Source organism: Brachionichthys hirsutus, chromosome 7 (assembly GCF_040956055.1).
Source record: "Brachionichthys hirsutus isolate HB-005 chromosome 7, CSIRO-AGI_Bhir_v1, whole genome shotgun sequence".
NCBI classification, from domain to species: domain Eukaryota; kingdom Metazoa; phylum Chordata; class Actinopteri; order Lophiiformes; family Brachionichthyidae; genus Brachionichthys; species Brachionichthys hirsutus.
Genome location: NC_090903.1, coordinates 5,574,472 through 5,592,362, shown reverse-complemented (window position 1 = coordinate 5,592,362; position 17,891 = coordinate 5,574,472). Strand labels below are relative to the sequence as shown.

Below are 17,891 nucleotides of genomic sequence, written 5' to 3'. Positions count from 1 at the left end.
TGAGCCTGTTATATTGTGGATCTGTGATCCGATTCTGTCGCACTCCCTGTTGATTGTGTGCGTCCTGATTCTATGGAGACCCCCGGGTCCCCCGCCAAGGTTTTAATTTTACCAGGTTAAGACTGCGATACACTTGATTGATGGCATGTCTTACACAAGAAGGCAGAGAGATAGAAATCCACATTATCCCGTCTCTGAAAGCCTGACATCCCCCCCAAGAGCGTGTTATCAATCACCCTGAAACATCATAAAATCCTCCTCAAGTTGTCCTGTAAAAGTCCTCACAAAGGCATTAGAGGATAACAGCAGTAGTGGCAGGTGGACAAACGGACGTGCCTCTTCTTCAGTTCCCTTTGTAGAGACTTAGCCAATGGAGAGAACAAGCTGCACATAATAGCTTTATACACCAAAGTAAGGAGGACATAATTAAGACAGCCTGCAGGCGATGTTTACGTATTCTGAAACGATGAAGAAAAAAAGAACCGAGGAGCAGACGAAATGAAAAGTCAAAAAAGAAAGCTAAATGTGATTCTAATCACCATCTTCATCTGATATGTAATAATTATTTGCATAAAGTGCCCGGGAAAAAATAAAGGCTTGCGATGTGTAAAAGAAAAAGAAAAAAAGGATCTTGTTTCACATCATCAATGCAGAAAAGTGTTTTGATCTTAACTCTTTCAATTTCTCAGGGATGAGTCAAAGACAACAGCTGGGCGGATATTTTCTGGCTCTATCAATCATCTTTAATGGACTGAGGGACAGGCGGTTGACAGTGACGAATCCTGATGGCTTTTAGAAAAAGTAACATGAGTCTGACAGTGATGAGAATGTGAGGAGGTAACGTTCCGCCGACAAAGAAAGCTACTTAACACAGCACAGGCTGGTTTGCAGTGCTGGCTGCAGGCTAAGCAGTTTTTTTTGTTGTTATATCCTCTTTGCAAACAAGATTGTCCATGATCATCTGTCACACTTATTTGCATCATAATTGCTTCTCAACATCTTGCAAACACGAATTGCTAAATGTACAGGCTGAAGTGACAGCTCTGTGAGCGTGCGTCTCATTGATCGCTCCTACCATTCAGAAACATTGCCTTTCTTCCACAGTGTGTTATTACAGCACGATTATCCATTTGAACAAATGTGAACAACCCGGTGTTGCATCTGCAGCACTGAAAGGAATGCTTCCATTCGCCCTGAGAGTCTTCAGTGCACAAAGGTCAGTTGATCACATTTACCCAGGATTCAGTCACAAAGGTTCTGTGAACATTCATGTAGAATTTAGAGGAAGCTGAATTACTTTAATCACTTTTTTCAGCATTTAATAGTCAAGCCTGTCTTGGTTAAAGCCTTAATACCACATTAATCTTAATTTTGATTTCTGTCTTGTTTTGTACAAGTACAATTGTACTTATAATGTAGGCTTAATATGCTGCATATGTTTCATCCAAAGTATTTTGTTTCTTAAATACATCCAGATGCAATTTGTCTTCCCCAACATGGTATGGAAAGTAAAGTCTCATACACATCGGTGATGCGATCGTAACTACATGGAATGAATGATGATCTGAACTACTCTGGCGATGATGCATCTACCTTTCTGTCTGCACGGTCTCAATTCTGTTGTTACTGGGGAAACTGAAGAATACAAAGAATATTTGTTCTTGTGAGTGATGGAAAGTCAGCAACCTTTTCTTTTGAATTTTTCCAATATAAAAATAAATTGCAAGGGGAGAGGTTTTGAGCCCATAAACATGTTTTCTGTGCTTCCTTACAACAGGTGGAAAGTGCACCTTTAATATCTTTTAATGGTCATATGAAGCCAGCTGGGTTAAATTGAATGACGTAAATCTTCCTTTTGCAGCGTTCCCATAGGAGTCCATCCTCCCCAGACAATTCCTCCTGATCACAGCGAGAAATGGCCGATCTCTAACCCATGAGCACCTTGGAGGGGCCGGCGAGCAACAGCACATAGTACTTCACCTCAGCTGAAGAATATGATTGCTGATAGTGGTTTTAGATCCCATTCTGCTGCTCCTGTAGCTCATGGTTGCATAAGCTGCAGCGTGAAACTCCTTTTCTGATGCTAAAGTGTGTCACCGTACGTCAAAGGTCAGCATCCCCCAAAAAGCCTGACAATTTGTACAGAGCTAATAACTGAAGGAAATGCTGAACTGATCCCCAAAATATTGGATGCTATAAACTTCACATTATGCATACTGATGAGCTGAATGTGTGTGTATAGCTGGGTGATTAGGAAAGGCATGCAAAGAGAGGGTAAGCGAATGTAGAGAATTATTTCAAAATGTATTTTGCAAATTTGAAGAAAAATAAAGGTCGCTGTTGTGTACGCTGCTATTCCATTCTGATCATCACAATAAACAGAGTCATATACAAAAACAAACAAAGATATTCTGCTTAATCCAGCATTAGCCGAGAAGAAAACCGGCTCAATCCCTTTCTCTCATCTCGGCAGCCAAACTTGCAGCCGTGCCGAGCCATACGGTGCAGTGCTGTATTTTAAGTTGCGACTTCAATACGGAGGACATTTTATTTAACATGCTTAATATTCAGGGAGCAGCCTCTGCTTCTGTCCTCCCCACTGCTAGGCTTTCTCAACCCCCTGTTGAAAAATACAGCAGTTAATACCTCATTTATCTCTACGTGCAGCCTGCCGCTGCTGTAGGCTGGGCCTATGTGGGACAAAACATTTATTCATCTTGTCTGAGTGCCTTGCTCAGAGAAAGCTTCCCCGAGCAGCCACTACAGCAAGTCCACACGGCTAATGAAGATAACTTTGAGCGGTGGCCGAACAACATCGCTCTGAACTCATAATGGGAACAAGGAGAGGGCAGCAGACGATGGGGGGGTGGGGGGGGGGAACAAAGGAGACAACTCTCTGTGTGTGTGTGTGTGTGTGTGTGTGTGCGCGTCACTAGAGCAGTTTGAATTGGTTACTCAGCTGTACCCTTGGCTCCTGCCATTGTTGAAGACACCTCTGCCGTGTCCTCTCAAGGCTCTGTTCCCACATGCATTAAGGTCTTCAGCAAAGCTCTGCATACTGTCCTTGGGCAGCCCCCCCCCCCCCCAAAAAAAAAAAAAAAACACCAGGGGTTTTCAATCGTTTCTTTAGACACAATGCATACCTGCTCTGCTCCCATTACAATACCCTGCTTTTCAGAAATAGTGTTAGACGCAATTTTCTCTCCTAATTATTTTCTGCTCCTCTGAGGGTTGGGTTCAAGACTGGAGCCAGAGGAGGCAGCAGGGAGGGGGTGCTGGTGAGCTGGATTCTATGACGTTTCGGTGTGGAGAAGTCAGATAGTTCATAATTGAAAAGAGAGGAATCAATCATCATTCATATCATGGTAACCTCCTGCCCATGAGGACATTACGCGCTGATCCGCTGAGAGCTCAGAGGCCAGCTCTGCTTGTGGGCCGCTGGACATCAGCAACCGAAACTTTTCAGCAGTATCGTCTCAGCCTGGGAGTGGCAGGTTTCCACCGGCACTCATAAGCATATTCCTTCTCACATATTTTTTGTAGTATCCATGGCAACAACATATTTCCTCTGTCCTCACCACACTTGTCAGAGCTATATACTGATTAAAGCCCTCCCACAATCCAACCTCTGTGATTTACAACGCCATTTTCTACTCAACAAATTTCGCTGGGGGAGTAAATGACAGGGATTAGTCACTAATCAAGTGCCAATCACAGATGTGTCTGAACTAAATGTCAGGAGGAATATGCTCAAGCCATCGTGGTTGCTCCTTTGTGATGCGGGATTATGTTCTAATCATGGCAATTTAGGATGCAACAGGAGTCACAGATTGCTCTCTACTGTAACCACGTTCCCAGGAAGGGGATAATGGTCTCCATTTTATCTATAATACTCAGGTAAACAACAGATTTGCACTAATAGAATATCATGCAGATAGTCACAGATGTTGCTCTCCATCGCACCATTAAGCACCTCAGGCTTACATGATTCCCGTGGATACTACATGCACCAGAAAAACAAGACAAACCAATCACATGTTTCTTTGCAGCTCTTTTATTACTTTTACAGTTTTGCTCAAGATGGCAAACATGGAAGTTTTTTGTATTTATCTTTCCTCTAAAATAGCAACATGAAAGGCAGCAGGTTATAGCGTCAGCCTAAACTGTTATAACACATTAACAACAGAACAGTTTAGGGCTTATCTGAAATTCTGGACTAAAGGTTTGAGAAAACGGCAACTTTGTTTAAAGACACCACTGTCTGCTGACACTGTGATTCTCAGAATGTTTCCACCTATTCAAAGTGTGCAGTTGTAGTCATATTACCATGGTTACCAGTTAACTTTTTTCTTTCTTTCTTTCATTTTATGCCATATGTTAATCTGCTGATCATGCAGACATCACCTAGCTCAGGGACCAATTTAATTGAGAAAACTGTTTATGTTCACCTTTCGTGAGAATTGTTTTCAGAGCTAATGCAGTCTTATTTTTAATGTACTGATAAAGCTGCATGAAAAGGTCGACTTAAGGAACACACACTCCTCACGCCATTGTTCCAGGGGGCTGTAAATGAATTGCAGGTTAGGTTACCACGGCTCACGTGACGCTGCCCTTGGAATTGTGGAGACGGACAGCTGCAGACGGCTTGGTGCCAAACCCCAGCCGAGCTGAACTCCCTGGGACAGCAGTGCCGGCACCGGCCCTCACGTTCAAACATGTTTCTTTAAACTCATGTCTTGTTTTTTGCAGTTCTCTACCTGAGTTAGCGGAGACACTCTCGATAAGGAAAACAAGTATAGGTCAGCCACATATTTGGATAGTCCAGAACTCAGGAGCCTGTACTGTGGCTACTAAATAAATGCTTAAACATACATTTCCCTCCTGGTGCAACTAATACACTTGACCTCATTTCTGAATCTCAAATGCAAGCCACTTTAAACGCAACAAACGTCTGTCTGAGAAATTGAGTCGATAAGACATGGATTATCAAAAAATAATTATCCAATCTAGGTGTGATAAGTTGCTGAGATCTCTCTTGTACTTTGCATGCCTCAGCAATAATGATTTCTATTTCCTCACAGCTCTGAGAAACCCTATGAGCCCGACTGGACATGCATGCATGGGAATCTCAACCACTTTAAGCAAAATCAATCATGATGCCATTCCTGTCATTTGGAAGTGTGGTTAACATCAGCCCCACATCAGCACAACCACTCATAGAAAGTTACACTGCCTGGTGTAAATCCATCGTGTGTCTTCTCTTACATCTTCATCTCCTTTCATATCTGGGTGGGAGTTGACCTGATCAGAGATAAAACAAGTCCTCCTCTCACAGCTTCCTTTCCCGCCCTCCCAATAGCACACTCATTTTTCACCTTTGACTTCTCAGCCCACCTCTTATTAGAAACATGGAATATGTCAAAGAGGCTATTGCCCTCTTGTCTCTGGCGGTAGGTTATAATACCATTAGGACACTAGTGTCCCTGTAGCTGCCACCAGAGAGGAGGTGAAGGAACGTGTCGGTAGACAGCGAGGACCGCGGGACTCAGATTCTTCCTTATACCGACACAAATCAGAAGCTGGATATAAAAAAAGGTAAATTCACATACAGCTGTGCATTGGCTTGCAGAATAAATGCATGAACTAAAGTTCCATTAAATTCATCGACGTGGATGGAAATGAATTCTTTTTTTTTCATTCATGTCCTTTCTGTAATATTGTCTCTGTAAACAGGCGGCTTCTCAGGGTTCCTGGACAGGAAACAACTTGAGATATTATTAACATGACATGCACTTAATTCCTACCTGTGAGAAATTCTAACATCAAAAAAGCTCCCACAGAGGGGAGTACACGTGTCGACAACATGTAACAGACAAACACCAGGAAACATCTCCTTTAAAAGGCTGAGTACCAGTCGCAGTGGGTGAGGTGCAAATCAGCTGCCAGACTGTAACATGAAATAAGATTTTTTTTCTTCTTCTTCTGTTCCGGCCAGATTGTTTGATCAGACACATAATGTTTTTGCTTGACATTAATGGAGATTTAACATTTACAAAGGGTAGAACGCTGTATCAGTTTGTCACAAAATAAAGATAATTCACCCCAGATGAGGGATTATTTAGTACTAAGTATCACACATACACACACACACACACACTTATGTTGAACTGTCACCTGCTGAAGAAGTTTCCCTCTCAGAGAAGTCGCAGCAGCTAAGAAGGGCAGCAGTAACGTTGAGAAAACATAACCCCTAAAGCACACCCTGAACAATTTCAATTACTTCCATGCACAAAGTTCATCTTGGAGTCAGCTGGTAGGACTAAGGGGGGTAACGGTGAAGGACCTGCATCGTTTTGTGTTTCTGGAAACACAAACTTGCAGGGGTGGGAGTTGCAACAGAAGCATTTAGAAGCTCACGTTGCTCTTAGAAACAACAGCAGCTGACACTGTTAGACAAATGTACGTAATTATTGAGCAATCTGAATAGCAAGCTTTAAGGCCAGTGAGGACAGAAAGCAGCATAGCTGCTGCTGCTACCTCCAGGATGTTTAGGCCAAACTCTCTGGCAAGTCTGTAATTACAGAAATGAAGAAAGATGGTACCATTGAATGAAAGGCCAGTGCTTTGGATTAAAATGCATGAACAGCTGTTGCTATTAGGCGTGGGTCTTTAGGTTTGCTGGTGCTAGGCATTTCTTCAACAAAGCCTACAGCCTTGTCCAAATGCATTAACATTTGGAAAGTAGCACATGAGGATGTCGAAACCAGAGAGAGCTATAGATTTAAAAGGTCACCATCAGTTTGTATTTCCAGATTATTACCTTAATTGTGCAAGTGAAAACACATTGTGTGCTTTAATTCCAGTACAATGAGGTAAATAAAACAACTATGAAAACATGACAGGACAATTGAAAAAGGAAGCATCTTGCTTTACATGTGGGAATCAAGAGTGCATGCATCTTATTCGTGACATTGTTATTGCTTTTTAAGCAGAAGCAATACGCAGTTGCAAAATTATAAAATCACAGGTTTTTTTCGGTGAATTTTATCTGACTGCAAATGAAGTGGTCTAAAGCATTAAATGCTGGTTTCTCCCCTCAGTCCTGACAACCAGCATCTTTGTCCTTGATGAAAAAAGAGAATAACACGCAATGACTTATATACTTAAATAGACATACAGTCATATTGATCATGAAATAGTATTAATTGTTCTCCCTGGTAGCAGTTAGTTTCATCTTTAGTTTCCCTTTCTCTGCATTTCTTATGTGTGCTTTTAAGCACCACAAATGCGCTGGGGGTGAAAAAATGAACAGTGACCACAGCATGTGGGTCAGTGGGTCAGTGACAATGTCACATTGGTTATATTTCATAGCTTTAACTTCAGTCTCTCTTTTAAACTAAACGAGGTTCTCGCGCTGCTTGCCTGGAGATGGATGGAAACTGTTTATACTTAACACCCACTGACTGGTTCAGTGGGTGTTAGTGGGGTTGCGTCCAGTAGGAAATGGACATAAGATACTATATTAATACTAACTCGGCGTTTGATGAACTGCGTGTGTTTAAAAGGCTTCTGAATTGCTGCTTATGGTGAGTTACTGTGAATTACTACTGCAGCACAATACTAGAGTCTAAGTTATCCTTATTTGTTTCCTACGTCTTGCTGCAATTTCAGCACACTTTTTTTTTTTGCACTTCTGGACAATGACTCAGTGGGACGCCTCTATTCAGTTTCCAACATGATAAGAAATCTGCAATTTTAAAGTTTCTTCTAACAGAAAACAATGAAGTCAGGCAAATATAGCCGTCAGCATAAGAACTAGTGCCACTTCTCTCTTATTTGGAGGAGTGACGTTTGATTTTCTACAAATGTAAATAACTCAGCAGTATCATAGTTGCACATATTTGAGATTTGACAGGCACAAAGCCTTTTCAGTCTACAAACATTAACTCCTTTCATGTCGTGATGGGGAAAAGAAAGTTATGCAAAAAAAGTGCAGCATTTGATAAGATGCGTAATATGTTCACAAACATCAGACTTTAGAATATGCAAGACATAGCTTGTTTTCTCTGTTGTTGCCTTGTTTTCTCTCTCTCTAGATTTGAATACATTTTATCTGCATAGCAAAAAGAGGAAGGAGCTGGGGTTAAAGTCGCGTGTTTCATCACAAACATCACAGAGAGAAGTGTGAAGAACAAAGTTTTAGTCTGAAATCAATGCCTTTGCAAGTAAAGGTTGTCTTTTAAATGTATTCTCCAGCTGATTTTCGGATATTTTAATAGAGTGATGTTATTAATTTTGCCTTAAAAGGATAGGACAGCCACAGAAAAGCGAGTGAGGGGTAGATCTGTAGCAAAAGGCTACATACAGGAATTGAACCCACATCCACTGCCTAAACCGCTGCGTTATCCCAGATATGGGGATATAAAAAAAAAAGATTATTAAAATGAGTGATCATTTTCCATGTTATACCTAATGGTGGGTAGAAAATCCATTAGTTGTCTTTTGTGATACTTAAGTTAGGACATGGTAGGAATGGCTGTTCGCTGTGGATGTTTGTGACGACCTCTGAGATTACTGCATTAAAGACTGAATTAGAACATTAAGTTCTCACGCACTCCCTAACAATTCTGCCGACGAAAACAAAACAAATGCAGAATGATGCTGATTCCCTTTACTGTAACATATAATTCAATGTAATCAAAGCACTTGTCAAAATAGCCTCAGGGTGCCTCGCTGTTATAAAATTATTACTCCTCTGTAACTCATAGAAAGCAAACAATCAGAAACAGGCTACTGGGGCCAGAGCTTTAGATAACCAGCATGGAATCCTCTCCAGTGATTTATCTGACAACTTTCTTGCAAAATCCCAAAGTGTGCTATCTACTAATTGAGCCCGTGTCAGCGCGGGGGAGATTAAGCATCTGCAGCTGCCCACAGGAACATCTTCCCCTGGTCCAGCTGCGAGACACAAATCAAAGGCCCCAGCACTAAGACGAAGTGGCACGACACAGCTCACCCCCAGAACAAAAAAGCTCAGCTCAGGATTACACAAAATATCCTCTGGATAACGCATTATCGTGACCGTTGGTAAATCCATAGATTTCTAGATAAATCATTGCTAATCCAGATAAATTCTAATACATTCGAGATATACTGTATGAGAATTACTGCTTTGCTTTAAAGATCCATCAATTAAAATTGCAGTGCACAGTTCTGATCAATGACAGGTCAAACGATGCAGATTCCAGTCAAAGGCTTTACTGATGCCCATGCTGATGCTATGATTTGCCTCTTGACTCCTTGTCCTTTATAAATGATCTTGCGGTGTTTTCCTCCCTGGGCTCCATTGCAGTAAAAAAAAAAAAAAAAAAGACCTCTGTACTCAATCTCAGCGCCGCACATCTCCAGCTAAAGGCCCGTCATCCTCCCACTGGCTTTGGCTTGTAAAAGCAGTGTGTGGTCTCAGTGCTTAACTAGTGGCCATGGCCTGGCTCCCACCATGTGAGGCTCCTTGCTGCAGAAAGAAGGATTAAAAGAAATGGGTCTTTTATAATTATACTGCTGTGATTCCAGGACTTTCCTGCTGGTCCTTTTAATTAAGCAGATCATTTTTCTCTGGGGAAGACCAGCTTCGACTTATTTACCGGCTCTTTCATAGGATAACTATTCTCAGAGCTGTGGCAAAAATCTTCTTTTTTAAAAACTGTCACTTTATTATAAAATCATACATAAAATTAAATGAATGGTGATGCTCGTACCTTACGTCTGAGGAACAAACATTCCATTGTGAGAGTATTTAAATGGATGTTTTTGTTTCCCCTACCTCATTAGCCCCATCGCTGATGCGTGGGGTGAATCTTGGAGGGTAAATATGGTCGTCTGTCACTCACCCCAGTGTAAGTGACAGTGACTTGTCTAATAATGAGGGAAAAGCCTGGTCACTCGCCCATCCAACCCTTTCACAGAAGGGTATTTCCCATCCAGTGGGCTGTCATGCAGCACCCACCTTGCCTTCCGGATGCTTTATAATCCACGTGGAACTTTATAATTCCCTCTACAGGGACAGCATTCAAATAATTGCTTGTACACAGCTTGGCTTTCTACCCCTTCATTTTAAGATGTATAAAATCCACTAGAGACTAAAGATATTCTGCTGGCCAAACAGTCCCAAGGAGCTTCAAGAATAAATACTTTATATACATTTACAGAAAATCCAACACAATAAAATGTCATATTTGTCTGTCAAATCGCTGCAGAAAACATCACCCTTTCCTGAATGAACACGCTCACACCCCACTCTCTGTAGCTCAACCTGGCCAGCCAGATATCATTTACTGAGGCTGTGATGGAAGCTATTGACCTTCCGGAGATGATATGTGGACTTACAATACAGTGCACTGTCACCTCTGAGAATATTGGTTATCAATTCTGACTTTAAATCTCTCAGGTCAGCAAATGTGTCACCCAAGTGGTGGAGCAGCAGTGATGGATACTAAAAGAATAGCTGGCCACATTCTTTGTTTTAGAGATAATCTAAACTGCTTCTTAAGCAGGTTATGATCCATATTCACATCGTACAATAAGACAGGAGAAATTAAATCCATTCATTGCATAATAGCCAATTCCATTAAAGGAGATTAAGATATTGTTATAATCAGATTATATTGCATATTGAGGGTGGATCTGCCTCAGAAATAGGGAAAAACACAAGTGATGAAAAGAAAAACTGAGAATAAGGATGGGTTGTTTTACCTCAAATTTGGAATTGATGTTGTAGTTATTTTATTTTTGTTTTGCAATAAATTGTGTAACTAAATCTACAGCACCGTTGACTATTTTCATTTTTCATGTGACCCATATCTGACATTACTTTGACAGATCTGTTTCATGAAAACACAACCAACATAAAAAGCCTCCTACACTATGTCATAGACTTTCATTACTCCAAGCTGAGGTCAAGAAAGCAAAAAGCGCTTCTGTTGAGGCATTGTGTTACGTATCAATTAAATCGTTACATCCTGCCTTCAGTTGTTGATGCTGTGATGCTTCATATTTGGCTTTTTGCACCAATAAACAACAAATAACAGCGATGTGAACATGCTCAGTGAGGTAAAAGCACATAAACAATGTTGCCCCCCGCTGACTGGAAAAAACATCTTTTCTGCACCTGAGTTAAATGTAAATGTAGCAAATCAACTAAATAATGATGAGATACACATGTTTAGGGTTCCTACATTTTTTTTTGCATTTCATTGAATTCTGTTATGTTTTTTGGAAGAGTGGATAGAAGGACAAGGGCAACCCTGTAATGAAATATTTTACCTGGGCGGTGATCAACTCATAATCGATTCTGTGATTTACCATCTGAAGTTTTGAGTCTGATGCTGTGTGATGTGATTTCATGCCCAACCTGGAAATAATTTGGTCACTCAAATGGTGAGAAGGAGCATAAACCGATGAACTGAACACCAGGACACAAGCTATTGGATCATATCCAAGGGAGGAAACACAAGAAACATCACTTCCCTTTTCCATCAGGAAACATAGAGAATAGTTGCAGGCTTCAGCACGAGTCAGGTTTTAACACTGTAAACAATTCAGGGACTGAATAACATTGATGATGATGATGAATATATTTATTAGATAGAATGTTAGAGTACAAGTACAGTCACACAGTAGCATGTATTACAGTACAAATAACGTCAAACATCCTGTCTAAGAGGAGCATTTCAAAAAAGCCCTTGCGGGCTTGTTTCCGTTGAAAGTCCTTCGTACATAAATTCAGATCACGCAGGCTTTACACCCAGCATTAACTAACAATTACTTAAGCAGAGGGGACACACAGACTGAGTTTAAGTTGTAGAACGAAAACGAGTCGCTGCGAATTCACTACAGGTAACAATGAACAAAGATGTGCAACTTGGTCTGCATTTGCAAGCTTTAAGCTTCACATGACAAGATGACAATGATAAATCGAACTGTAAACATCCAGTTCCCTGCTCTTCATGATGCCAAGGCCCTGCCAGTTTATGATCTTTGCTGATAGCATTCAGCTAGACTTTAGTCAATAGAAAAAGGGGCAGACAGAAAGCCAGCCAGCGTATAGACCTGGCACAACCTTGCTAAACTAATCACAGTGGAAGCGCCAGTACATGGGTCTGTGTCTCTGAACATGTGGGGTCTCGATTAAGGCTACCTGTTTGGAGGTGCATCTTTAATGTGATGTGCTTTTGCTCTAGCCAAGACTAACAATAGAAAGGCCCTTTGGTGTTCCTGTAGTTACCCCCGCCGGGGCGAGGATGGGGGTTATGTAATCGCTGGCGTTTGTCTGTCCGTCCGTCTGTTAGCAAGATAACTCAAAAGGTTCTAGACGAATCCAGATTAATCTTTCAGGTAATGTTGAGAATGTTACCAGGAAAAGAAAATTACATTTAGGTGACAATCCAGAAGAGATCCTGGAATCTGGATCACTTTGATCCAGAATCGAAGGTGTTCCAACGGCCATCGTACGAATTGAAGGAGCACAATGATTCAGCAGCCACATTTTTTTTGAAGGCAAGAAAGAATTAAAATGTGGAGTTTGACCAAAGGGAAAAGCTTTTAAAGTCTCCTGGCTACATTAACATCTAAAAATTGTTTGAAGTAGTGCTAGGGTGCTGATATCAAGCCAATATTCTCTTAATTATGTGATTTGCCTTCTGGAAGTCACAACCCATTCAATCATATGTGCATAGCCTGATAAAGCAATTTGGCTGGCTTCAGTTTGTAAAATTAGATTTTGCACAGTTATGGTTCAAAATTGATTTTGTTGGGTATTTGATGTGTTCTCAAATCCATAAGAAAAACAAAAAATCATTCTGTAAAACAAAAAGATGCAAAAAAAGAGAAGGCTTTTAATAAAGCCAGTTAAAGACTGAATAAAAGACAGTGCAGCTCTCTTTTTTTCTGCCATCACCTCATTGAAATGTGCACAAGACTTCAATCCATACATAAGATTACCTTCCCCATTTATGACATGCAAGGATATTTATAATGTTGCAAATGTGATTAGCACAATGAAAACATGGTGCACATTCAAACACCCGTAAAGGAAGACTTCAAGCATTTTCCCCAGCTACAGGTAACTGTGCACCAAGTCACACGGCAGTGTGTGCTCAAGCTAACACCAGTGATGCTACATACACAGTATTAATTATGATATATCTGAGTTATCAGAGAAGGGCATGCCACTATAAAGGTCAAGCTACGAAGAGAGCAAGGCTCATTCAGTGTTCAATAAGGATTGCCTCTTGCTGGCCTTTCCTGCATTGATTGGAGATGTATGAGGCGTCGGCATTCTTGGTTGATATGTGCTTTATATTTTCTTTTAAAGAAATTATTAAAAAAATAATTTGCACAAAAATAAATTAAAACAACCTTTAACTTGACCACTGGGAAATGGCAGCATGGTCTGCCTACAGTGCATAAAATTGTCAATAAAGAACTTCACTATATTTTATTAGTCAGAAATACCTCAGTTGTTTCCTGCTTTTTAGTTCCTTCTCTCATAAAAAATAATATAAGATAAAGCTAATGAGGTCTTGGCAGCACTATTTATTGCAGATATATGAAAAGAAAAAAAAAAGGTTTATGGGAGCTTTGTAAAAAGCTCAATGTCAATACATGCAAATGTGGTTTCAGAGTTCAGATATTAACATTGTTGCTTGTTGCTAGACCTTTTCTTTTGATGCTGTCAATCTGACCATGCATTATCTCTACACTCCTCAGCTGACCTTCCAGAACTTTGTGACCCTTCTGTGTGCACTGCCTTCTACCTCTGTAACCTCTGCTTCTGGAAGAGCTACACCACACACCAAACCTGGAAGCATCTGACTTTCACACTCACGGTAAACTATCAATTATTTCTGGGGTTTTTCACCTGCAATGTGTTTTTGCAAGATATAGGTATTGCATGTTGTTCTCCTGCTAATGTTCACATGTTGCACTCCTATTTATGCTTGTATGTAAGATAACGCTAAAAAGCTACTAACAATACAAGTATTAGCGGTGGTCCTAGTATATCCCATTCGCTATTAATATAAGGCTGCAAATTCTCAGCATGGAAACCAAATGTTGCTCACTGTTAGATTCCAGAATTTATGCATTTAATTTCAGACTGCTTCCAATGTTTGTCTGATCAGACAGCCATATTAATGAATGGGTTAGCGGAATACTGGGATTTTTTACTAGATAGTACACTGGGTTTAAGACAAGTCCATGCATTCTGCAAATCAATCAGTAGTGCCTGGTCAGAGCAGCAGCAACTCAACTCCATGCAGTCATCACCACGGCTCTAATTAGATGGGCATCCCCAGAGCAGGCAGTGTGATGGAAGAAGGAACGGCAGTGAAACATCTCAGTTCAATCAGTAAAGTAACATGATCATTTTGCATAGAACAGGTAGTGTTAGTTCTGTTCTGAAAATTCACTGGTGCAGAAAACCCAACATTAAGAGCACAGGCATACTTCTGTGTCTGCAGTCTTTTTGAAGTTGAAGTTGGCTTACTGACAGGGATGAGCTGTCTGGCTGCTGGACTTATCTGTTAAAGTTAAGGACGAGGAAGAGCATAAAGAAGAAGAACATGAATCAACATTTTATGGCCAAGTGCTAAACATTACTGTACGGTAACAGCCAGCGTAAGTCTCAAGTATTACTATAATCATTACTTTGTGCAACACTGACAACCAAGTTTTTTTCTGTTAGGTGCAATTCTGACAAATATAATTTTACATGCTTGCATAAACAGAACAGGACTTCACATAGAGAAGACCAGTTTGATAGACAGGGACTGCTGTGACCGGTGGCGTCGTATAACAGTGGGGAGTCTAAACCCTCAAATCCACCCTCTTCAAGACTGAACGCAACTATTCAGGCAGTAAACCGTCATTGGAGATGAATATCTATCACAAAAATACAATAATATGCACAGCATCATAACAAAATTAAAACACCTGCCACGTAACTCCAATGTCATATTTTCATCCTGGGAAATGATGCACAAATCCTTTTTGCTCTCTGCAAAGCAAAATATGATCCAGGTATCCTGGGTGCATTCCCTTCACATTGCATTTACTGAAACAGGTACAAAACAAGTAAAGTTAAAGTTTAGCAGAGGGGGAATGGAGGGATGAGGAAAAGCAGATAATACAATCTAAAGGAGCTTCTGGTGTAGATTTATTCTGGTCCTGTTATGGTTGGAATGTGGTGGGGGAAAAGGGGAGGAAAAGTGTACAAATCCCTCCATTGATCACTTGATTAAACTTTCATCATATCCGGTGGTTAAGGTGAAACATGATATTGTTTGGGGGCCCTCACAACAAGCTAGATTAAAAGGTTCAATAAACTGGCGACATCAAGAGCGAGTCTCCACATCCCTCGTGCTTCTAAGGGGCTGAAATATATAATATAGTGAAATAAAGTACACACAATACAACAAAAAAGGAGAACCGGGAAGGAACATTTTTGTAACCTATTTATTAAACAAATGTAATGCTGGGCTGTATTTGTAACAAGACTGGAGGGCAGGCGTAATGAATGGGTTCTCTGAAGTCATTTGGAACAGATAAAAACTAGTTTAGTTTAATTAGATTTTCAAATTGGGGGGGGGGGGTGTTGTCCCAATTCTGAAACAGAACAGCCTTTGAGAAGCATTTAAAAGCTTGGCGGTTTATGCTACTTTAAAATAGATGGTAATTTTCCATTTTATGAGTATGAGACAAAACAATTTGAAAGCCATCTGCAAAAACAATGAGATTCCAACGCGTGTAATCTGATGCTGCACCACCGTAGCTCGCACGCTGCACACCTACATGCTGGGGGGGGGGGGGGGGCACAACAATAGAACTGTAATGCTGAGTTCATATGCTTTCACACCATTTTTATCGCACACAGTCATTTAACTACTCATAGCAATATCAAGTTATTCAACATCCCAAGGAAATTGCCTGGGATGCATTCTGGAGAAGAATTTTTTAAAGAAAAAAAAAATCTTGATGGAAGGCGAAACCCAAGTTTTGGAACATTGACTAGAAACACGTTAATATCAGCTCTCAAAAGAAATGTTGTGTCCCTTTGAGCACACATATTTGACTGGTCATGTTGAATCAAATTCAATTATCTAATAAAAATGAAAATAAGTTATTGTAATGTTGTAACATGCTACTGTCAAATATAAGGGATTTATATGTTACGCAAAAAATCTAATAAAGAAAACAGCTCACAAGAGCATACATCATGCAGCTCCTCAGTGGCTCGTGAAAAACAGAATGAAACTTGTACGACTTGGCAGCTTTGAGGAATCACGTCAAAACCATTGTTACCTGGAGGAACAAGAGGAAGGAGACTCTCAGTTCTCTTAATTTGGTCTGCTGCTCTCTGTCCTTGTCAACGTGCTCCTCATCCAGTAGCTTGTTTATTTCACCGATAAAGGCGAACGCTAACTTTCAAGGTAATGTTATGTCAGTGACAATTTATTTCATCCTGCCTCAATCAACTCCTCTTCATCATACTTGCAGGTTAGGCTGTCATAATCATTATGAATACAGAAGATTTACAATATAACTTGGGGGGTTAAGTGCATAATGAAAACATATTTTTCTCAAGGTTGTTAGGTTGGCATTAACTTTAGTTAGTTCGCAATAACATTGTCAACTGTCCTCGTCTGCCTACGTCCATTTATCTTTGTAGATAAAGAGTTCAAGCGTCACACCTCTAATAGAATCTACCAAAGGGAGACATGAATCAAGAAACAAATGAATGTATTGCTATTGGTTTGCTGTGTAAAAAAATCTGAAAATGTCCCCTTTTTTAATGACTACCACTTGAACCCTTTCCCAAGACTGATTGAACTTATCGTGATCTTTTCCATATGATAAATGCTACCGCCTCTTCAGACTTAAGTACTGCACATGCACAATTGAAGCAGCATGCTGTGTCCTCAATCACATACTTTCATTTGTATATCAAAAGTTGATTTGATTATGTTATGATGTGTGCCTTAAGCCGTGGGCCTTCTCACGATTTTATTATGTTCGCATAATGATAATAAAGTATCTTGAATCTTGAATCACTGCCATGGTTTACATATCATAAATTATGTTTCATCTGAAATGGTATTTATTTGTGTTTTAATTTCTATGATGCTCTTGCTCTCTGGTGAATCTGTAGCTTCCTAGTTGGTAATTTCCAAGTGTTTGATAAGTCCCCGAAGAACCTTCCCTTTCTGTTACGTAGTCAAGATGGCAACCATTGAGGTTGACAAGCATCCATCATTCCACACTTAACTCATGGGTCACTTTCAGTATGATATCCAGGTGCTCATAGAGAGAGAAATCTTACCAGTGCAGTTTGACATAAAAATACAAAGTTGCTCCACAAAATAAGTACAGGCGGGGTTTTATTATAAATCGGAACTAGAGAGTGTCTGTCCAAGGCCAGAGATGTCCATGCTACTGGAAAAACTGTAACATATATCATAGCAGAACACCTGCCAAAGGGAGGAAACATTGTGTACGTTCAAATATGCCCAAAATTGGGGTTGATGAGAGCATCATCCAGTTATCAGAAGGTCAATGGTTCAAGTCCAAGTTCCTCAAGTCTGCATGCCTATGATAATTAACCCCAACTCGCTCCGCCAGGGATGAGCCAAATGCAGATAAGAATTTGCCCCTTAGGGGTTTAAATAAAAAAAAGTTTAAATCTGCAAAGGAAAATAACCAATTATGTGACGCACACTTTTGGGGCCCATTAAACAGTTTCAATGAACAAAATCCGTATAATCCATGCTTACTGATGTGTCCTGTAGCAAAGGGTGGAAAAACTGGCTGCGCCACTCTCATGACCTGTATATTCT

At 40.4% G+C, this 17,891-nt stretch overlaps 1 protein-coding gene across 1 annotated transcript in view; it reads right to left on the bottom strand.

Annotated features, from left to right (window-relative positions):
• Positions 1–17,891, bottom strand: part of macrod2 (mono-ADP ribosylhydrolase 2) — a 351,161-nt gene that overhangs the window by 204,947 nt on the left and 128,323 nt on the right. The gene's annotated exons all lie outside the window — the stretch shown is intronic.